Below are 24,007 nucleotides of genomic sequence, written 5' to 3'. Positions count from 1 at the left end.
GTAATATGAGGGAATACTTCTCAAACCTTTACACCAACAAATTTGAGAATCTAGAAGAAATGGATGAATTCCTAGCCAATATTAACATACCCACACTGAACCAAGAAGAACTAACCCAACTAAACAGGCCTATTTCAAGCACTGAAATAGAAATGGCAATAAAAGACCTCCACCTAAGAAAAACCCAGGGCCAGATGGATTCACAGCTGAATTCTATAAAGTCTTCAAAACAGAGCTCACACCAATACTCCTCAAGCTCTTCAACGAAATTGAAAATGAAGGTTCTTTACCAAACTCATTCTATGAAGCCAGTATAACCGTCATCCCCAAACCAGAGAGAGATTCATCAAAGAAAGATAACTATAGACCTATTTCTTTGATGAACATCGATGCAAAACTTCTCAACAAAATACTGGCCAATCATCGACAACAGCTCATCAAAAAAATTATACACTATGATCAAACAGGATTCATCACAGGAAGGCAAAGCTGGTTCAACATAAGAAAATCAATTAATATAATCCAACACATCAACAGGAGCAGGGACAAAAATCACATGTTTGTCTCAATAGATGCAGAAAAGGCATTTGACAATATCCAACACCCCTTTATGTTAAAAGCTCTGGAGAAACTAGGAATCCATGGAACATTCCCCAATATAATAAAGGCTGTGTTTGACAAACTCACAGCTAGTATTATACTTAATGACGAAAAGCTAAAGCCATTCCCTCTAAAATCAGGAACGAGACCAGAATGCCTACTCTCTCCACTACTCTTTAACATAGTATTAGAATTCCTAGCCAGTGCAATAAGGCAAGAAGCAAGCATAAAGGTAATCCAAATAGGGAAAGAAGAAGTAAAACTATCCCTCTTTGCAGATGACAGGATTCTATATTTAAAGAATCCTATAGACTCTACTCCCAAGCTCCTTGAGCTGATTCAAAACTTTGGAAGGGTAGCAGGGTAAAAATTAACCCTCAAAAATCAACTGCCTTCCTCTACGCCAACAGTGAGAGGAATGAGGCAACAATCAGGAAAGCAATTCCTTTTGCAATAGCCTCAATGAAAATAAAGGATGTAGGAATTACCTTAACTAAGAATGTAAAGGACCTTTTGGATGAAAACTTTAAAACCCTGAAAAAGTAAATTAATGCTTGCAGTCTTGAACTGTACATTTCCCATCCAGCATTATGCTGGTGAATTGGAAATGGTCTTTCAAAGACATTCCTATGCCTTCCAATTTGCACCATAAGGCCCCAGGCCTCCCACTAAATATTATCATCAAGTTGAGCCATTGCCTCATCAATCCATTTCAGGCCATGCTGAGGGCACAATGGTTCACACGAGGAGGAAGCATCCCCAAAAGCTCAACTCGCTCCTATGCAGCTTCATCTAGCACAGGCTTCTGAAGTCAAACCTCAGTACTGTAGAGAGGCATGGCAGCATATAAGAGGTGGAGATGTAGCTCAAATAGAAGATTGCGGACTAACATAGAGAGAACAGGATTTCAAAACCTAGCGCTCTATATAGAAAATAGTAATTTTTCCTGTACACAGCGGACTGATGATCTGTGTCAGACTTATATGCCTTCACAGTGAAGGTGTCGATGACCAAAATGGTAAGCTGTCCAGTCATGGCCGGCTATCAATGCTAAGTGAGTGCATGTAGTTTTCACATGAGTGTTAAACAATTTATGGAGTATTGTAACCATAGACAGTACACATGACAGGCTATCAGTAATAGTACATCCTTATATTGCATTTTGAAAATCAGCAAAAGTAGACTATGTGGAAAGATAATTGCTCCTGTTCTCTTTGGAAGTCAAGTAGGAAGAGCTACAAGGTCAAATGCAGATGGCCAGAGTGCATGTATGCAGCTATTACTGGAGGGAATGGAAACAGACTTCACATACAGAGTAGCTAATGGAGCCTGAATCAGTTTTCTGTAATCCACACCTCCGTTATATTGAAAGGCCCACCACCATATTGGATGGGAGTTCTGCAGATCCGTTATCAATCAGATAGGCTGGACAGATAGCCAACAGTGGTGCCAGCAGGGAGGGACAGAAGCGCCATGGAAGCAGAGATGTAGATGATAAATGAGCTTTGTATCCCACATAGCAAGTGAACTAGAAAATAACCCACAAAACCACAGGGAACACTGGTGTAGATTCATAAGGCATGGACTCTTGGTCATCCTTTCATAAAAGATTTGTTTAGCAGAGGTGAACACTTAAATGGAACAAGAAAACTCATTTCTAGGAAAAGGTAGGAAATACAGCCTTGTAGAGTCAGTTTTTGGTGAATTATAGGTATTTGGGAAGGACAAGTAGGTGTAGAAATTCACATAGTATTTGACTGTGTAGAATTCAACAATTCAGTGCTGATAATAAGGAGCAGAGTACACATAAAATCAGATGGGTCAGCCAAAAATGTTCAGACACCTGAATATAGATAGAATGTGTATAAAGATGTACTGAAAATAATCACCAAGTTTGTGAGGAGCTAGTTTGAAGGTCACAGCAGTGCACTTTTGTCTGTGCCATTCTGCCCTTTGACAAGCTGGGTGAATGACTGAGACACCAGTGAGGAGATGCAGTTCTTCTTCTACTGAGCAGAGAAGAGAACTCTTAAAAAATCCTCATCAAACCACCTGTGTATGAAACCCAATTTGAGGGGTTGTATGCCTTTTCTAGAGTACAAGAACAAATAATCACCAAGTAAGAGCCTCTGAACTAACCATTTACATCACAGCACTAGGGGATACGGGTCTCAAAGGAGTAATATCCTCAGTGCCTGTCTGGACCTAAGCACCTGCTGAGTTTATCTCCTTGTCATCTGAGTGCTTTAGAATATTGTGACAATACCAGTATACAAGACAGAGTATTGGTATCACTATGTCCTCGTGTTCAATTTTGAAACTTAACTGGAAAGTTCAAAGCTCAGTATTCCTATCTCATCACCAGAGTGAAGTGGTAGAGGGGAAACCTAAGCTGGAGATGTAGCTCAACTGGCAGACCACATGCCTAGCATGCACAAGGCCATGCTTTCAATACCCAGCACTGTAGACAAAAAGTGTGAATTCTCTGATATTGTCCAAATTAAAGTTTTATGTATTTGCAATGTCGAAAATGTGGACAATATACTAACAAATATTATCATATACTGAACTGCCAATACTTGGCATATCCATGTACTTGTCCTCTGAGTGTTAAGCCATTCTGGAGTATAACAATACATAGTATACTCAAAAGCCTGTCCATATCTTGCTCAGGGATGCAATTGTGTTCAATTTTGAAATGAAACAGAAACAGTAGACAAAGTCAAAGACATTTTCCGTTGTGAGGTCAAGTACTTGCAACCACAATGCTTAGTCAGATGATCACAGTCTGTGTACGCCACTCACAAAAAGTCCTGGGACATGACAAAGATTTCAGATGAGGAAGAGCTATTTGACCTTGCATCAGTCCCTCAGACCCCAGGACTTTGCAGCTTGAAATGCTAAACATCACTTTGGATGGAGTCCTGCATTCCAACTGCAGATGCTTTTATCCATCAGAGCAGCAGGACAGACAGCCAACACTAGAGCAAACAAGAAATAGTGAAGACATAAAAGCAGAAATTTAGATGTTATATCATATTGAACCTCTATTAGTGCATGAAATGCAAAACACATGAAACAACAAAAGCACAATGAACACTGAATTAGGTTAGCTAGGAAAGTAATATGTCTCAATCTTGCGTAAAAGCTTTGTTTTGGAGAGTTTACATTTTAACTTTTGCTAGAAGAAACTTCATTTCTAGACAAAAGCAGGAAATATCCTTTGCATTTACAGTATGTAAAATTGGTATTAGGTGAATTATTGCTAACATCAATGAAAAACTAAGTCTATGAATTCACATGGTCCTTGACTGTACATAGTTTAATCATTTAGCACAGATGAAAATGAACAGCCGGGCACTGATGGCTCATGACTGCACTCCTATCTACTCAGGAGCCTAAGCTCTGAGGATCAGAGTTCAAAGCAACCCAGGCAAGAAATCTGAGAGACTCTTTTCTCCAGTAAACCATCAGAAAACTTAAAATGATGCTGAGGTTCAAAGCAATAGAGTACTATCCTTGAGCTGATGAACTGAGACAAAGCCCAGGCCACGAGTTCAAGGTCCATGACTAAAACAAAACAAAAATGAACCATACTTGTGAAGTCTTCCATCAAAAGTTAGATATCTGCATATAAATACACATGTGTATAAAGATATGTAGAGACCAAGGAGCTATTTTCAAAGTCATAGCAGTGCAGCTGTTGTCTGTACCATTCCTTTCTTTTCCAAGTTATGTGAATGAATGAGAAACAGTGAGCAGACACTTCTCAGAGGAAGAGGTAAGAATGACAAAGAAACAGAGGATGTGCAATCCACCATCCCTAGCCATAAAGGAAATGCAAATCAAAATGGCTCTGAGATTCCATCTTATTCCAATTACATTGCCCAACATTAGGAATTAGAACAAAAAATGCTGTGGGGATTTGAGGGAAAAGGAATCCTATTCCACTGTAAACTAATACAACCACTTTGGACAGCAGTCTACAGGCTCCTCAAAAAAAATCCCTTAACTGTGACCTAGCCAGGGCATCTATCCAGAAAAACACAAGCCAGAACACTGTAAATACAGTTGTGCCTCTATGTTCATTTCTGTAATATTCATAATAGCCCAGTTATGGGAACAGTCCAGATGGCCTACAGTGGTGAGTGTATCCAAGTGATGCAACACTGATACACAATGTAGTTTTACACTGCCATTAAAATTTATGTAATTTGGAACTTGAATTTCTGAGGACCAGGACAAAAGCATAAATGAAAAATGCCTTTGCATGCATTTACTGTCAGCAATAATGGAAAAGTATGACAACATGGCTGAATGCTGAGGAATTGTGAACGAACAGAAACTTTTTACCAGTATTTTGGAGGTACTGATCAAAAACTTTGTTAACTACTCATGTTAAATTTTACAATCCTATACATAGAAATAGTTATTGAAAGTAAGTGAATAGGAACATATAAAATGTTCACATACAAAATATTTCTAGCAGCATCAACAAATACTATATTCAAAAATTTTGCCTTACAATGAGATCTCAGGATATTCTAGTTTTAGGAAGTCATTATAATTGTGATTTAAGAAATTTGCCTTTAATTATTACATGTATCATTGGTAAAATAACTTGTCCCAAACTGTCCACACAACAAAAACACACCTTTAAGCAACTAAGAGGGGAGTCAAAGCTATAAAGTTGTATGTATATATCTAAATGCTGTTGAAGAATTTCCATACAGACTGGCATATACCTCAAAATGACAAAATTCTCCTTCCTGCTCTTCTTCACACTGTAACCGTGATAACACATTCTTTGCTATTTTAGTGCTCTTTTTCTCATCATCTGAACATATTTTCCAAACATATTCTCATATGTATTTTACACTGTCTTTTTTTAAAGTTGTGAAAATCATTACATGAATGAAGTGCATTCTGGGTGAAACAGACAACCTGAAATAAAACAGGAAAAAAGCTATCTCAGTTTTTTAACCATAAAGGAACACATGTATCCACATTTTCTCATTCACTCTCTGTCCAAGTGCATAAAGAGACTCTACCCCATGAAACCACTGCATGAAGCTTTGCAGGTAAATGAGTTACATCCCTGTTCTGGGTTAGCTTAGAGCCTAGGGCAGTGGATAGGCAGTAAAATGACCACTGTCGTTTTACTGGATGTTGGAATAAGATGCATTTTCTCCTTGCACTAGGAATTGACCTTCACTAGGCACAGAAATAATTTCCAGAAGAAAATAGCTTTCCTAAAAAAGGAAACAGGAACAGAGACTGTGAGCTGATATTTATCCAATCAATCCACAATATTTACTGATGCTTCATGGCAGTCTGTTTCTACTTAAGCTGAACTGAGCTCTGTTTCTGTATGTAGCCAATCCAAAAAGATTCAAGCAAACCACACTAAAGCACTTTGAAGACAACATATTTGAGAGAATGAAGTCAGTGAATGCACTGCTAAACTATTAAAGACGGGTGTCCTTGAGAGACAGTAAAGAAAATGTTCCCAGTGCCTAGGGCCTTCTGTGAGAGGGGTACAGACCGAGGCACAAAAAGAAGAAAGCTAGGTGGTGCATACTCCAAGTTCCCAAGATGCAATGGTGAGGAAAACTGGCTGAAGGAAGCTAGGAGCTTGACTGTCACATGACAGCACACTGGAGAGGAAATCCAGGAGAGCTACACAGGACCCCCTTACATATGTGACAGAGCAGTGGATCACGTGTGTTCAGAAAGGGGCCTGACATTGAGTAATAAAACACAGGAAGAGATGACAGGAAACTACCTATTGTTCACACACTGCCAGGAAGTGATGTCTTTACAGAACAGAGGACATCAGAAATGCCTTGCTTCAGCAGGGCAAAATTAACCCTCAATAAATCCTGTCCTGAAATATCCTACAATTTATAAAACCAAGAGAGGAAGAACCAACTTTTTTGTAAGTGACCTAATTATTGCCAAAACAGGGCTCAAGAAATCTAATTGCACATTACAGATATAAAAGATTGAAGTCATACAGAAGGTTGATGAGCATAACGAATGTTAACCCATGTGTTAAACGTCAGTGTTTTATCACAGTAATCCTAATGATAAGTCATTTGTTTTCCTCTGACATTTCTTATAAGTGAATAAAGATCAAAGTCATATGCCAATAGATATGGATGTCAGTAGTTGATCTCTTATAATCCTGTTTACTCAGGAGGCTCAGAGGATGTTGGTTCATAGCTACCACGGGCAGGTAAATATAGGAGACATTTATCTTCAATGGGCCATCCAAAACCCAGAAAGTGGAGGCTCAAGTGGAACAGAGCCCGCCATAAGTAAAAAACAAGCAAGATTTGTGTATTGGATTTCAAGCCTTACTACACACATCTATACACACACACACACACACACACACACACACACACACACACACACACACTGATCATATTAATGCCAGAAAGTATCTAAAAAGAAAGTTATTAGACTTATGGTAATCTGAACTCTTGTAGATGCAAAGTATGGAAAGGCAGTTCAACAAAGAATATACACAATCACAAATCACCCCTTGAAGGACAGCAAACATCAGCAGTCTTCAGTGATATAGTAAAAGGACACCAATGTGCATTCAAGGCATGGACAAACTAGAATGCTAAAACTCACAACAAATCCTACACTACAGTGTGCTTGTGAAAACAGAAAGGAAGCTTCAATTAATGGCGAAAGGCAATGAGAAGTTACAAAGCTTTTGGAACTTCCCTTCCTCGTATCTTTCCTTTCTTCCACTCCTGCCCACCCCTGCTAATTTTTGACACTGGTTCCCACTATGTAGTCCCAGCTGGTCTGTAACTTCAAATCTGGTCTTAGCCACAGACACTGAGATTACAAATATGGGTTACCGTGCCTGGCTTTTGGAAAGTTCACAAGAAAGCCACATAAATGAGCAGGAAGAGACTTTTGTAACTGATGTGTGTTCAATCCTTTATCAGCCATGATTCAACATACACAGAATACATAGGTGAAAGCATTAAATTGTAAATTTTATGCCATTTATAGTTCATCATGCATCAGTAACACCTAAAAAACCTTGAGAATACTGAAAGCTCTGCTACAAGAATCCCCCTTTGAGGATATGAGAAGATATATGAGAAATCTAGAGAAGTGAGAGCTATAACATTGTGGCCATGAGAACCATTGCTTGAAAAGACCTGGTGTGAACTAAATATGGGATTAGCATTTACAAAACTGACCATGGTCTCTGGAGTTGTGGTGAATGTGAAAGGCACCTATGGTTCTTGCAGTATTGTAGGTGGAAGCGGTATGACCCTCAGTGAGGATGGGAGAGCACAGAGGAGAAGGGTGCTGCTGCAGGAAAGTCCATAAGACTCTCATCTCCTGTAAAATACTCAGAGAAAGACAGCTATGGGCTGTGCCTCAAGGGGTAGATCCCTATCTTTGAGCAAAGAAGGCTCAGGGTCACAGTTTGAGTCTCAGTTCAAGCCCCAGCACTGGGGGAAGACAAAAAAAACTTAGAGGTATTCAGTGGTATTTTACATGGAGAAATGCTCATAATGAGGCAAGGCAGACTCTTCTGAGACCAATTCAGACAACTGAGAGAAGACATTACAATCATCTGCTCCATTTATTTGTGTGTGATCTATAAATTAAATAACAGTATTTCAAAATGTATATGTATTTCAGAAAATACGTTCAATCCCATACATCAAATATACAAATGAGATAATTATTCATTACCACACCTGGAGTTCTTTTTGCTTCTTAAAGGTTAGAGGAAAAATTAAAAAGCAAATGCATAAGATGAAGATGTAAAGATCCTATTTCAGCTATAATTCATGGCTACTATTCCTTAATTAGTATTCAAAATTAATTAAGTAAAAATGTTTGAATTCGAAAAAATTAACTTTGTTGTTTTCAGTGTCTTTATCACTGAGCTCTTTTCTTCTGATTTTCATGTGAAACCACTGTTGTTGCGGCCATGGTTGTTGTCAGGTCATTGTTCATGTCATTCAAGCATGTGACTATAGCAAAAACCTTACAGATATACAGAAGTACAGCTGGTGAGAATATTTCAGCAAGCAATTAACTCAAGAACACAGAAAGCAACCTTGCACATCCCATAAGCTTTGGAGGATGGGGTATCAAATACATATTCTTTTAAAGTACTAATATTTTCACTAGGATAGTAATAGAATACAGAAACACTTTCCAGGAGAGAATTTGCTTATGTATCAAAAGATGATATTTGTATCATAAGAAAGATCCTAATACTGAATTAAGTAAAAAAAAAGTAATGGTCAGCTCGGCTCTACTGGCTCACATCTGTAATCTTAACTTCTCAGGAGGCTGAGATCTCAGAATCCATATTTGAAATCTGCTTAGGAATCAAAGTCTAACAGACTTATTTCTAATAAACCTTCAAATATTCAATAGTGGAGCTGTGGCTCATATGGGTGAGTGGTAACCAAGAGTAAAAACACCTCAGTGGGCCGGAAGCATGGCCTAGTGGTAGAGTGTTTGCCCAGCATGCATGAAACCCTGAGTTCAATTCCTAGGTTTCACATCCATAGAAAAAGCTGAAAGTGGTGCTGTGCCTTAAGTGGTAGAGAACTAGCCTGTGAAAACGCAAGGACAATGCCTCTTTCTTTCTTCCTTTTTTTGTTTTTTGGTAGTCCTGGGGCCTGAGCTCGGGGCCCCAGGTATGAGTACAAGCCTTGGAACTGGCACAGAAAAAAAGAAAGAAGAAAAAAAGAAAAACATCTCAGTGCCCAGGTCCTCAATTAAAGTCCTAGGATCAATAGCAATAGAAAAAGAAAGAGTATTTTCCTAGATGCACAACAGCATATTGATCTATTCATTAAGAAAAAGCTTTCACTGACAAGAAAACTCAATGGAATTTTAGTCAGTGTGTTAGTTTTGAATACTGAAAGTTTTACCACAATGTAAACTTTCCCTTAGGCAGAAAAAAGGTATAATAAGCTTAAAGAAATTAAAAGGACAATTACTTGCTGCTTGTGTGCTTCCTCTCTCTCTCTCTCTCTCTCTCTCTCTCTCTCTCTCTCTCTCTCTCTCTCTCTCTCTCTCTCTCTCTTTCTCTCTCTCGATTTCAGATTCTGACCATGTCAACTTTTAAACTTAGGGCTTCTCTTAACTCTTGCTCAACTTTCTACACCATGTCTGGCTTTGACCTCATCTCATAAGGCACACTGCCTGCCTCCTTTAATGCTACTTATTGTGAACAGGGAGTCTTCCAGACTTTCGTGATGGGTTGGCTTTGAACATGGACCTACCAAATCCCAGGCTCTTGATTACCTATAGGAAAAGTATCTGGTAAGAAGAGCTATTTCTTTTTTTTCATATATTTTTATTGTAATTATTAGAAATGCTACATTATATTCACCAGATAGAAGGTGCATTACTTCACAAACATTGATACCCTTTCTCATGTCTTGGTTCCCATTTCCCTCCCCCCCAACCCGCCCCTCACCTTGTTTTCCCCCTTCCCTACCCTATTTCAAATGACCAAATAAGCATATGTACAATATATCAGACAACAAGGTGAAAAACTGTAACACTATGAGATAAGCCTGGAACAGCAAAAGAGATGAGAGATAACATAGCATGTTAAGGACATCAATCACTCATTATATGGCTTTTGTTTCTATATCCAGGAGGTCCTTTCATTTAGTATCATACTATATGGCCTTATGGATCTCGGTTTGTTCTGTTGTAAATCTCTGCTAGGGGAGCCCAAGGTTTCTACTGATAATGACAAATGAGCAAAACCTTTAAGTCTGGCATAAGAACAGTTATTTCTTAATTGTGAAAAATGAGTCTTGGGCTTTTGGCAAAATTTCTTTCCAATTGATTACAACGTAAACACCAGGATAATGGGTATCTTTCTAGCTGACAACTGCTCAACCCCTGACTGTCAAGGTAAAATGATGAACCTAGGCATGCTCTGCTCGTCTCCCTGGACAATGGTCCTCCTAGAGATTCACTTGTCTCTCAGCTTTCTTTCCATGGAGGATCAAGGTCTCATTAGGAAATCCGTTGTCTGAATAGGGACTTTTCCTCCTTCTGGCTTCCATCTCAGGAACAAAGGAAATTTAAATCTTTCTCAACATCTTCATTGGAAGGGGTGCTAGAGCTAAAATTCTTTGCTGACAGATACCTTGTCCATCATGTCAATACAATGCAAACATGTGTAGTTTGTTCACCGATGGTGTCTCCATAGGTTAATATTCAGAAAGGGAAACTGATTCAGTTTTGAATATATAACACAATTTTAACATGGCATGAAGCCATGATTCCTAAGTTCCTATTGTATATATGGGTTCCTGGCTTTCTTCCATTTGGTTATCGTGCATATTGGTTCTTTTATCTGTGTATCCGATGTGAATCTATGCTGAGCTATATTTAAATTAGCCAATAAACATTTGATTTTATTTTCTGATCCAATTCATTAAAATGAAATATTCTGTTTTTTTTGTGATATTAAACACCCTTCTCAAACACCTCTCAGACACAACTAGTTGGATTATGTCGGATTCTTCACTCGCTCAATCCACATACTGAAGTTCACAGCACAGCACACGATATATTTCTGCCCAAATCTTTGGCACTAATGATTTTAATATGAAAGTATGAATTTGAAGCCTCTGAGAATTATCTCTCTTCGAAAAGAAGCTGAGAGTTAGTAACAAAATAGGATTCATAATTCAGAATGCTTAGCCTTCGATTGGGATTTAAACTTTTATCACATGAGCCATATTTACTTATTTTTTTTTTATTTTTGTTGGTTATAGGACCTGAATTCTGGGCCTGGGTGTTTCCTTGAGCTCCTCAGCTCAAGGCTACTGCCCTACCCCTTGAACCACAGCACCACTTCCAGTTGTCTGGTGGTTAATTGGAGATAAGTGTCTTATGGACATTAGGGCCAGGGCTGGCTTTGAACCTTGATCCTCAGATCTCAGCCTACTGACTAGGTAGGATTATAGGCATGAGACACCGTGCCAAGTTACATGAGGCATATTTATTATCAGAAGCATAAATCATAATCATCCATTTTGAGTATAACTCTAAGTATCATATTGAATATAAGATATTGACATTTCTAAGGAGTATCCCAATATTCATACTTATGAACTGAATTATAGAGCACTTCATGCTTTGTCTCACTGATTGTTTAGAGTAACCTGCGAGATAAATTCCTTTGGCTATATTATTGAAAATACAAAGACCCCTTATAGGAGAAGATAGAATGTAAATAATGAACACACAAAAGGTTGTTCTCTCACACATATCTTGCCCTTCTGCTGCATTAGACTGAGTCATGTCCTGCCAAGAAAACCATTATCTTTTATCAGTCTCACCTACTAAAATGAGATAAATCATGGTATTTAGAGCAAAAGAAAATTTGATCCTTAAAGAAGCAAAAGTGCAAATCCTCAAGTACTCAAAGTAACCAAGAGCAAAATTCTTTTTTTTTTTTTTGCCAGTCCTGGGACTTGAATTCAGGGCATGAACACTGACCTTTGGCTTTCTCAAGGCTAGAGCAATACCACTTGAGCCACAGCACCACTTCCAGCCTTTTTTGTGTATGGGGTCCTGAGGAATCGAACCCAAGATATCACGCAACTGAGGCAACAAGGCTACCACTAGGCCATGCTCCCGGGCCTAGCAGGAATTACTTCAGTGACCCAGATCTTCATCACTTGAATATATACAGAAGCTTACCCAAGATAAGTGCATGGAACAATTTTGGTGGCTAATTTATTGGGTGCAATTGAAGCAACAGGATAAAAAGAAACAGTAGGGGGGCGAGGAGTTTGGCATAGTGGTAGAGTGCTTGCCTAGCTTGCCTAGCTGGTTCGATTCCTCAGTAACACATACATAGATCAAAGCCAGAAATGGTGCTGAGACTCAAGTGGTAGAGTTCTAGCCTTGAGAAAATCCAAGGACAGTGCTTAGGCCCTGAGCTCAAGCCCAGCACTGGCAAAAAAAAAAAAGTAAACAGTAGGGCCAGGGGCAGGAGTGGATCCTATTCAGACAGCTTGATGACTTAAAAAATTATCAATTCACAAGGTCACCTTTGACCTGTAATGATAAAGGCAAATGCAGGGTATTACTTTAATTATTCTGTGGATCTACTTCTAAGCTTTCCTTTATTAGCTATCATTTTGATTGACCAGTTAACAGTAAATCTGTTGAGAAAATTTCTGTTAAATGACTTTTTAGAAGTAAATTGGACTACTTACCTTGCCCTCATGCCTTCACTGGAGTTTGTATCCTTAGCTCTTCAGCCTCAGAGGACTGAGAAGCACACTTCTTCAAAAGAACTAAGCAAGGAGTCTGCAGAATAATGGGATGAACAATGAGCCAGTGAGAGGTGTGGGGATCACATTCTGACAAGATGCTTGAACTTCCTCTCTTAGCAGGACTGGGACAGGAAAATGTGAGAAACATGTATATGACATGAAAGATCATGAATACAGGGGCTGATACACGACTTGTATGGCCAGTATGTCTTTTTAAGATGTAGAGCCATTGACCAGGAATCCAAACACCTATGTCCAGTCACAACTTCCTGACACACAGAGTGATAGCTAGGGTGCAGAGTTCAACCAGTAATTTATTGGGAATAAAAGCAAAACAGGAGGACAAGTCCTGAGTTCAAGCCCCAATTCCAATACCAGGAAGTACATAAATGACAGATAGAAAAGACAGACTTACAGATGATAGATTGTATAATCATATCTGCACATAGGTACTTGTATTCAAGGAGGAATTATCTGAACGTATTAATATTCAAAGACATCAAGCAATCTAACTTGTTATGGAAGTCTAGGAGATAATTTTGAAACTTTTTGTATGGTGACAGTTTCTATGACTGGTTTTTATCTTTATATTCATCACTATTCATCGCTTCAGAATTTTTCTGTGAAATGCTGTGTAACAAAAGAAAAAATAAATACTTGATCTTTCTAACCCAGAGTCTTTAAGACTCTCAAGTATCTTGAGTTAATCACAGTCTTTTTACTTAGGGCATTCAAATATCTATTGCTGAAGAAAGTATAGAACCCTACATTCGTATACATGTTCTTTCTCATGATCTTTCCTTTTGTTTCAATTAATAGCACTGCTGAGAATTAGTCTCTTCACTAATAACACTTTTCTATGTTTTTAAATCTGCTTACTTAAGGCGAAAAGGCAGATTACATTGGAATGCAAACTTGCCTGCTCTTGTTTTCTAACACAGTACTAGCGCTTAAAAATAGGGCCTAAATGTTATCCTTTCCCATTTTTCATTCAAGGCTAATGTTCTACCACTTGAGACATAGCTCTACTTCTGATTCTTTGCTGCTACTACTGGCTTCAATCTGGTCCTCAGATCTCAGTTTCCTGAGTAGCTAGGATTTCAGGCATGAGTCCCTGGTGCCTAGCTCAAAGAAAATCTTTATACATGTGTCTTACCATTGAGCACAATATCAACATAGAAAAAAAAAACCAACTATACTGAGCTTTTTACCTCAGTATCATAGTTCCAGTAATGTTCATAAATATATTAGATGGTGTGATTACATCTCTGGTGACAAGGGCATGTTGTGCACCATCTGCACCTGTGGAAAAAATGACAATGTAAATGTATTATTGGAATAAAAATGCTATTTTTCTTTTTGTCTCTGACGCTAAGACCTGAAGGCAAAGGCTTCATACACACTATGTATATGATGAAGCTACATTCTTTTGTCAAGGAGTAATCCTTAATTCAAATACTATATCATTTACAATCTTTTGGACAGACTAATTCCCTGATCCTACCTAGGAAAGCATTCTGTTCTCTGGATATACCAGTTCTGAATATTTCATACTTTTTGGTTTCAGATTTTATTAACAAACTACTAAACCAATACCTCCATGTATTTATAATATATTCATGTATATTCATAATATAATTACTATATATACAGGGCTTCTTATGACTTGAATTTTGATGAAGCCCTGGAGGAAGTGTAGAATAAATGTACCTCATCAACAATAAAAATGAAAGGCCAAAACCACTACACTTTTAGCCTGAGAAATTAAATTTAAGAAGCCCAAAACACATGGGATCATCAAGGATACAGAGCAATTTTTACACTTCTACATTATTTCAGATACAATGTTGGGGAAAAAATCTGCCATTTTCATAAAATTTACATTTATGTTTTATGAGAGAGCAATTATATCCCAGCTATCTCCCTGAGAAAAATAAATGCATGTGAAGAAAGACATCCATAGAATGTATAGCCCAGGCTCAGTGGCTCACACCTCTAATTCTAGCGACTCAGGAGACTGGAATTAATATCATTGTCCAGGACCAGACTAAGCCAAGTACTCACAATCCCTCATCTCAACAATAAAAAGCTGGACGTGGTGATTCATGCTGTCATCCCAGTTCTGTGAGAAGCTTACATAGGGGGATAGAAATCCAGAATGGCCTGGGATAAAGGAAGGCCCTATTCAGACAATCACAAGCACAAAGCTAACAAGAGGTATGGCTCAATGGTTAAAATAAAATCAACCCCAAACTACCTGGCAAGCACAAGCCTCTGAGTTCAAACTTCACTAAGTGTAACAAGGAAAAAAATAAAAACCAAGAAAATAATGCAGAGTGTTTATGTAATTAATGTAAGTATCTCAGAACGAAACAAATTTTACATGAAATGGTGCGTTCTGCAGTGTTCCTAAAAAATGTCAAAACTATACTATGTAGGAAACAATAATATGTCAGCTATGGTGAAGCTTATGTGTAATAACAGCTCCCAGAGAGCTGAGACAGAAAGATCTGGAATTCCAGGCCAACTAGGCTCTCCTTGTCTCAGACCTTGTCCCAAAAGAAGCAGCACAGTAAACGGAAGGAAGGAAGAAGGACCAGAAGGAGAAACGGAGTGTGATGGTCCATGCTTTTAATCTCAGCTGCTCTGGAGGCAGAAGGATCACGAGTGTGACATTCCTGTAGTAAGCAGATGCCACACAATGTGTATTTTATGGTGGCCTTTTTGGGGACTGCACTGGCACAGACACAACCTCAGTCCCTAAGTGCGGCCTTGTAGCTTTTAGCTTAAAGGTTGTGCTCTACCATTTGAGCCACTCTCCTCCACTTTTCACTTTTCACTGGTTAACTGTGGACGTTCCTGCGTGGCCTGGCTTCAAACCACCATCCTCAGCTCTTAGTCCACTGACTAGCTAGAATTACACAGCTTAGATGCAAATGTTAATATTCTATACCTAAAACTGTAACACACAAGGCTTGACTATCTTGAAAACCTGAATAAATTTTCATCTTATCCAGCAATTTTAAACTTTTATGAGAGAAAAAGGTGATATATAAATTTCAGTGGTGACCTCTTCATCAAGTTAACTTACAATTGCCAGATCAATATTCTCTGTACTTCCTAACAACTTTTTGTAAGTTATTATTTGAATGAAACTGGAATATATGGAAAATGGCAATATTATTATTAAGAAAACTTTTAGTTGGTTGTTAGTGGCAAACATCTTTCACCGTAGCTACTCAGCAGGCTGAGATCTCAGGATGACCGTTTGGAGCCAACCTAGACAGGGAAGTCCAGGAGACTCTTATCTCCAATTTACCACCAGAAAGCCATAAGTAGTGTGGCTCCAATGGTACAGCACTAACCGTGCGCAAGAAACCCAGACCTTTCCCCAACCCAGTTCAGGACCCACTCCCCACGAAATAAACGAACAACTTCTTAATGATAAGCAAACTACATATAAATAAACATCTACATTATAACTGCAGTACTATTTTAAGGTAAAGTCAATGTACGAGCAAACTCCAGATGCTCCTTTCGTAGGTCTACCAAGAGCCCTGTCCGTTGGCCTCCAACTGTGCTTTCCACAGGGATTCCAGGCAAGCAGCTCCCATGGTGCTCTGGGCAGGAGGGGCGTGTCTAAGCGCGGGTGGGTGGGGCCGGGGGCGGGGCTTGGATGGACTGCAGTCCACCTGCAGGCTGCCAGCCCAGCTGCTAGGGGCGCCCTCACTGAGCTCTGAGGGAAGGTCAGTGGAGCAAGAGCCAGCCGAACTCTGCTAAACCATCGGGAAGAAGATGGGCGAAAACCAGCTGGTTGCCACGAAACAGCTCCTGCAGCTGCAGCGCTGATCTCTCACACGTGGCCAGGATTTCTGTTCTTTTTGGTTCTTTCCATCTTCTTGTTAACTGAAGATAAGAGCTTCATACCCTTTGCAATCCAAGCTCAATTTGCACTGCAATCCTCAGTTCTCAGCCTTCTGGGCAGCTAGAATTACAAGACAGAGCCAACAATGCCCTGCTAATGAACCTTTCTGATTTAGACGTTCATTCTCAGGTTTTTGTTTCATGAGTGGAAAATGGACTCAACACATCTAGCATTAGAACACCATGTGTTGACCTAGTAAGACATGTATCCAGCACTAAAAAGCTTTCACAGATTTGCCTAGCCAATTCCAATAAACTAGTGACTGCCTATCACCTATTTATCTTGTCCTAATACTTGTGCATGTGTGCCAGTGCTGAGACTTGAACTCAGGCCCTGGGCATTGTCCATGAGCTTTTTGCACAAGGCTAGTACATGATCACTTTAGCCATTGTTCACATCCAGCTCTTAGAGAGTTACTTGCAGATAAGAGTCTCTCAGACTTTCTTGCCCTTATGGCTTTGAACCATTGATGCACAGATCTCAGTTTCCTGAGTAGCTAGGATAACAAGCCTGACCTACTAGCACACAGCTAGTAGTTTTGAACCTAAAGGCTAAAAGCAAATTATCCTCAAAATGCAGAATGTGATTTTATTTTTCTATTTCAAACAAATGAGATCAGACACATTCTTTGGGTTAATGATGACCAGTAATAGTTTATGATCGTTTTTGGACAAAGTAGGACTATAATTAACTCTCAGTTAATTATAAAACACAATCATTTATAGCGTTGTAGAGCCTCACAACTGTAATCCTAAATACTCTGGAGACTGAGTTCTGAGGATAGTAGTTCAAAGCCAACCTCAGCAGAAAAAGGTAGCAGATTCCCGAATCCAAGTACAAAAAAACAGAATTGAGGAGGGTCCTCAAGGGGTGGACAACCAATATTGAGTGAAAAAGCCAAACAAAAGGCCAAGGCCCTAAATTGATGCTATGATAAATAATTAGAAGAGAAGGATGGAGAAAGCAGAAGGAGGAAGAGGAATGGGAGGAGAAGAGGAGAAAAGAAAGGAGAGAGAGAAAGAGGCTGCTTTACCTAAATCTCCTTTCATGCTGAAATATTTCAGAAAAAGAGCAAGAGGCCTCTGCTGTGACTCAGCATTGTCCAGAGAAACAGTCCTTGCCATCTTCATGGACTTTGGATACAATCTTTATATTCTCACTTGTATTTTGGTGCAGTCCTGGGATGCAGGCAGGGCCTTGGCACTGTCCCTGAGCCACTTCACTTTCAAGGCTAGGGCTCTACCACTTGAGCCACGGTGTCTTTGTGAGTTTGTCTGAGCAGTTTTTTGGACATAAGATTTCAAAGTGACTATTTTGCCCAAGCTGGCTTTGAACAATAATCCTCAAACTATCCTGCAACCTGCTCATATGTGTAAAGTTTTTCACTTGTATTTTGCACATTTAGTGGTAAATTTGATCATATCTAAAAAAAGACACTACTATAAAGTGTCTAAATGCCAGTCTCATATCTATTTAAACTATTAAACTATGCACACTAAGGAGATATAATTAACTTGTAAAATACAGAGAGGATTGGGTGTTACAAGCTGTACCCCTACAATTAGACACTCTAAAGGCAGCATATGTAGGCAAAGACAGTTGTCTCTAAAGAATATCTATAGTGAAATTGGGACTGTGGCACAAGGGAAAGGGCAGTAACCTTGACCTGAAGAGCTCAGGGACAACACCCAAGCTCAGAGTTCAAGCTCCCTGACCTACCAAGAAAATGTCTATAGTAAGGGAATAACTCATTGAGGTCCAGGCATCACATTATACATTTCATAACAGGTAAGTAGCCATATATATAGTAATGATAACTAAGAGCTATTTAAGTAGTGTGTGTGTGTATGTGTGTGTGTCTTCCATGCTAGAGTTCAGAGCAAGTCCTCATACTTGCTTACACGTGGATATACCTAGATTTCTCCTCATGAGTTGTTTTGGGAGGTGGCTGTGCGGGCGCTTGAACTCAGGGCCTGTCCCTCGTTCTTGCCTGTTTTGCTCAGGGCTGGCACACTCTAAGCGCAGCACACCTCCATTTCCAGCTTCTTTTCTGATTAATTGAAGAGAAGGATGGCATTCCTGCCTGGGCTGACTTCCATGCATGATACACAGAAGTCAGCCTCCTGAGTAGCTAGGATTACAGGCCTGAGCACCAGTACCTGACCACTTAATGCATTTCCTGAAGGAAATAAAAATACCATATGCAGCACAAATGATACCCCCAACTGAAAACAAAACTTAAAAATCAAGAGGGAGGGATCCAAGTTCCGAGCAGAAAAGGAGGTAAAAAGTAAAAGGGAAGAAAATGTGACCCGGTGTGACTATCGTGTAGTGAGTTCTTACTGGAAGAGGTCTGATTGGGGCGCTTCTTTTGTGTCTGAGACACAGAAGCTTTGTCTTTGCATCATGTCACTGAAGTATAAACATCAGTACCTGCTGGCTTCATGAATGAATAATCGAGACACCAGAAGTTTGTTTCTCATCTTTATGAAGTATAGAAAATTTAAAGTTTAGCCCAGTAGCTCATGCCTGCCATCTCAGCTCCATGAGAAACTGAGATTGAGAGGATGGTTGTAGACCATAGGCCATGCAAGTTACTGAGGCTCCATCTCAACAGAGAAATCCAGCCGTGGCGCCATGCTCCTATCATCTGTGGCACAGTATGAAATAGGAGAGTCATTGTCCACATACACCTCGGGCAAAAACCAAAACCCTGTCTTAAAATAACTGGTGCTATTAAATACATGTAGCAGTAGAAAATAAAGTACAAAATACAACTGAAGTTTCAGTGAACGATAGAACAATATATATAATATATTAGATTTTAAAATACATGCTTTCTGCAAAAATTTAGAAATTCTAACATTTCCTCATTAGAAAAACTTATTTTCTTTTCTTTTTGTTGTGCATTGTGAGTCATGGGGCTTGAAATTGGCTTGGGCACTGCCCCTGAGCTCTTCAGCTCAAGGCTACCGCCCTACCCTTGGGCCAAGCCTCACTTTCCCTTATCTTCAAGTTAATTTGAGATAGAGTCTTAGGTCTTTTTGTGCCCAGGCTGGCTTTGAACCAGATCCTCAGATCTCAGCCTCCTGACTAGCTAGTATTCCAGCCATGAGCCACTCTGCCTGGCTTAGAAAACTTTTCTGAAGTTCAGGATGATCTTTTGGGAATGCTCTTTCCAATTTCATTTGTCTACCTACTGTTCAAAGAAAATAAAATAGAGATAAATTGAGCATCAGACATGTACACTTTAATTCCATTTCTGCTCTCATACCAACTCTCCATTCTTTGAATTATATTCAGTTTTGAAAGTATCATCATTTTCATTCATGTAGATTGAATACTTTTCCTGTACTTTTGTTTTTTAATTCCTCAATGTGGTAAATATTAGCATTTTCTTCACACTCCATCTACCTCAAAAGGGGCTGAGATTAAAAGCATGTGCCAACATACCCAACTAACTTCCTTCCTTCCTTCCTCCATCTCTCACTACCTCTCTTTCTTCTTTCCTTCCCTCCTGTTCACCTTCCTTCCTCTTCCCCTCCACCCTCCCTCCCCACCTCTCTGTTTAATCTTTTTTCTTTTGAGACCAGGTCTGAGGGATAGCCTAGTTGGCCTTGAATTCCAGATCCTTCTGTCTCATCCTCCTAGGAGCTGCTGACAGATAAGCTTCACCATACCGGAGCTATACTTACTCTTTCCTACCATAGTTTAGTTTTATTCCTTTTTCTAGAACTTCATATAAATGTAACAATGCACAAAGCACTGTTCCCTATGAAACTTCTTTCATTCTGAAAAAAAGACATTTAGACTATTACATGAACCCTTTGCATTCTTTTTGTCTTTTGGAATAGTACCTCATTACATTTTATTCATTCATTCTATTCATTGACATCAGGTGTGTTTGTACTTTTGGGCTGTGAAACCTACAACTGTTACAGATATTCTCTCTTTTTCCTGTTTACGGTTGTGTCTTCTTTTTGGTATGCTTAGAGTGAGTGAACTCAGAGGCTTGTGCTTGCCAGGGAAGGTTTAGGGTTGATTAATTTTTAACCAGTTGAAACATACCTCTGACTAGCTTTGGTTATTGTTCAGGTAGGTCCTTCCTTTATCCCAGGCCATCCTGGACCTCTAGCCCCCTACTTTGGCTTCTTCCAGAACTGGGATGCAGGCATGAGTCACCATGCCCAGCTATTTATTGTTGAGATAAGGGCTTGCAAGCACTTGGCTTGGTCTGGCCCTGGACAGAGATACTCTCAATTCCAGCCTCCTGAGTAGCTAGAATTAGAGGTGTGAGCCACTGAGCCTGGACTACACATTCCATAGAAGTCTTGGTTTAGAATAATACTTGCATTTTCTCAGGGAAATATTCTGGAAAATCATTACTAGCTCATAACACATAAATGTTAATTTTATGAAAATGTCAGATTTTCCCAACATTACATCCAAAGTGATGTATGATGTTCCAATTGCTCTATTCCTTGGTGATCCCATGTGGTTTTGGCTTTTTAAATTTTATCTCTCCTACTAGAAGTGTAGTGATTTGGGTATCACATTTTAATTGATGATGGCATACATTTATTTTACACTTAATACTGAGCTTCATCAAAATGGAGGCAATCCAATGAAGCCAAGTACATATAGCATATACAGTATGAATATGATAGAAAGCTAATTAGGCTTAGTAGTGTGGGGAATCTGGTAACGTCTGTATGTGTGTGTCTGTGTAGAGTAAGGCTAGAAATCTGAGGCTCAAATGCTTGGCATTTGATTAGGACTGGTTTTGTATCACTGCACTTGAGCCTCCACTTTCTTGCTTTTTACTGGTTAAGTATTTACCTGTCTCGGGTAGCTATGAACCCTAAACCTCTGAGTCTCCTGTGTATCTAGGATTATACCTATGAGCTACTGGCATCCAGGTCTATCAGCATGTGATTTCTTTCTTTTATTAAGTTCACCCCAATGTCAAAGGAAAATGTATCCCTTACAGTTAGGACTACTCAGATAAGACACAGGAGGTTAACACATGGGTAACTTTAGTAATTCTTATCAACCTTCTCTATGATTTATATCATTTATATGAGTACTACATAATTTGCTCCTTTTAGCTCTAATTGTGGAAACATTTTAGTCACTTATAAACAAATTGATTCCTACTCTTAGGATTTGTGTTTGTTTATTTTGTTTGGCTTTGCTGTTTCGTTTTTTGTTTTTGTTTTTGTTTTTGCCAGTCATGGGGCTTGAACATGATGGCTTTCTCAAGGCCGTCTCCCCACCACTTAAGCCACAATACCACTTCTGGCTTTTACTATGTATGTGGTACCTATGAATCAAACCCAGGCCTTCGTGCATGGCGGGCAAGCACTCTACCACAAGGCCAAACTTCCGGATCTCTTTCTCTTGGTTTTATAAATTGTTAGCTATTTCAGGACAGGGTTTATTGAGGGTTAATTCTCCCCTGCTTACGGAAAACCTTTCTGATGTCCTCTGTTTTGTAAGGTTATCACTCGCCTGCAGTATGTGTGAATAACAGGTAGTTTCCTGTCGTGTCTTCGTGTATTTCTACCTCAATGCCAAGCCCTTTTCTGAACACATTTGAGTCCACATATGCTAGGCATAAATTGGTAAACTACCCTAGTCAGCTAGTCCTTTAAAGAATGAGCAAATGCCAGTGCTACAGCTGAAGGACCTTAAGAATGAGTTCCTCCTGAAAATGTAAGTTGGGTTCCTTCCCTTCCTCACTGCCTCTCTATCCACTACCCACGTGGGATATGCATCTGTCCTCATTGGATACACAGCCTTGGGCTGTGACCCTGCAGCCTCCAGAACCATATGACAGACTTTTACTTTTCAAATACAGTTTTCTCACTCAGGTCTACTATTATAGCAATGCAATTATCAAGACAACCACCATTTCCCCTCATGTTCCCACTATTCCCTAGCTCAGTAAATTCAACTGAGTGGAACAAGTGGAGAATTACCATTTTGAAAAATGCATACAAGTATAATATTCATTTGATTTTCAACAGTCTGAATGAGTCTGTAATATGACAATCTGATATTTAGAGGAAACTACCTTAAACATCACGTAATAATACAATTTTACTAATGGTTCTTAAGATCATCATTTGGGACTTAGTGACAGTTATTTTTTATTGTAATTAATAGAAGTGTTACTGGAGAAAGTAATGTAACTATTAGATACTTTTTGAGATTATTTCCAATAGTCTAAATTGAATAAGTTCTTATTGTGTCCAATTCTTTAGTTGACCTTCTGTGATAGCACAAATGTTCTATACTGTACACCTAGAAGTCTCATGTGACTTTAGGTTCTAGGAATGTGGCTAGTGGTAACTTTTCATTTGATCGCAACTGAACCAATTGAAATGTACTATGACACAGATATCTGTGTCTGGTGGCTATCATGTTAAATAACACAGATTGTTCCCTTTTCTGCATCTACCTGGGTAGCTCTTATTATCTCTTATGTATTTGTGACATGTCTTTGACAAACGAATGTGTAGAAAGATGGATGTTGGAGAGATGGATGAATGGTTGAGTGACATGGAAGGATAGGTGGAGGGATGGTTATGTGGGATGGATGGATGGATGAACACATGAATGAACATGTTCATTAACCTCAAATATACTTAACAAAACAGTAAGTGCCGAAATTAACATACAGTTTGCCTTTGGTTTTTTAGTTCCGTTTTTATTTTCATTTTTATTGTCGGGTAATGTATAGAGGGGTTACATAGTTCCATTTTGGGCAGTGCTGAGGACATACCAGGGCCTGTGTATGCTGGGTGGTCTTGACCACACATCTCTGCCTCAGCCCATAGCACTGCTTCTTACCATCATATATCCATGCACAATATCTCATTGCAATTGAACAATTTGGGAATTCCTGCCTTATGGTGATTTGGGGTGCCGACCAACAGAACTTACTCTGCATTGGGAAAGACCTATCTGTTCATTCCAAACTACATGTTGGGCCTTACTGATTCTATGCTCTGGGACACACCCACTCAGCACAGGGCAGGGTAGGAGATGAGGCCTTGGGTTCCTTGACTGGAAACCTCCTTGCTTGGGAGCTTTGGGAGGATGCCCTGTCTTCCCTGTCACGCTGCTCCCTTCTACACAAGGTAGGACCAGGCAAAGT

The 24,007-nt window shown here is 39.3% G+C and overlaps 1 long non-coding RNA gene across 1 annotated transcript; it reads right to left on the bottom strand.

Moving 5' to 3' along the window:
- Positions 1-3,479: 3,479 nt before the first annotated feature.
- On the bottom strand, positions 3,480-14,218 carry LOC150057181 (uncharacterized). Its single transcript, XR_016537149.1, has 4 exons — positions 14,132-14,218; positions 12,861-12,954; positions 5,346-5,544; positions 3,480-3,581 (listed from the first exon to the last, which is right to left on the bottom strand). It is a non-coding gene; the product is annotated as an uncharacterized LOC150057181 (long non-coding RNA).
- Between the last annotated feature and the right edge of the window lie 9,789 nt (positions 14,219-24,007).

This window comes from Megascapheus bottae, chromosome 11, assembly GCF_031878675.1.
Source record: "Megascapheus bottae isolate mThoBot1 chromosome 11, mThoBot2.hap1, whole genome shotgun sequence".
Taxonomy (NCBI): Eukaryota; Metazoa; Chordata; class Mammalia; order Rodentia; family Geomyidae; genus Megascapheus; species Megascapheus bottae.
Note: the sequence above shows the minus strand (reverse complement) of the source record. Positions and strands in the feature narration are given on the sequence as shown.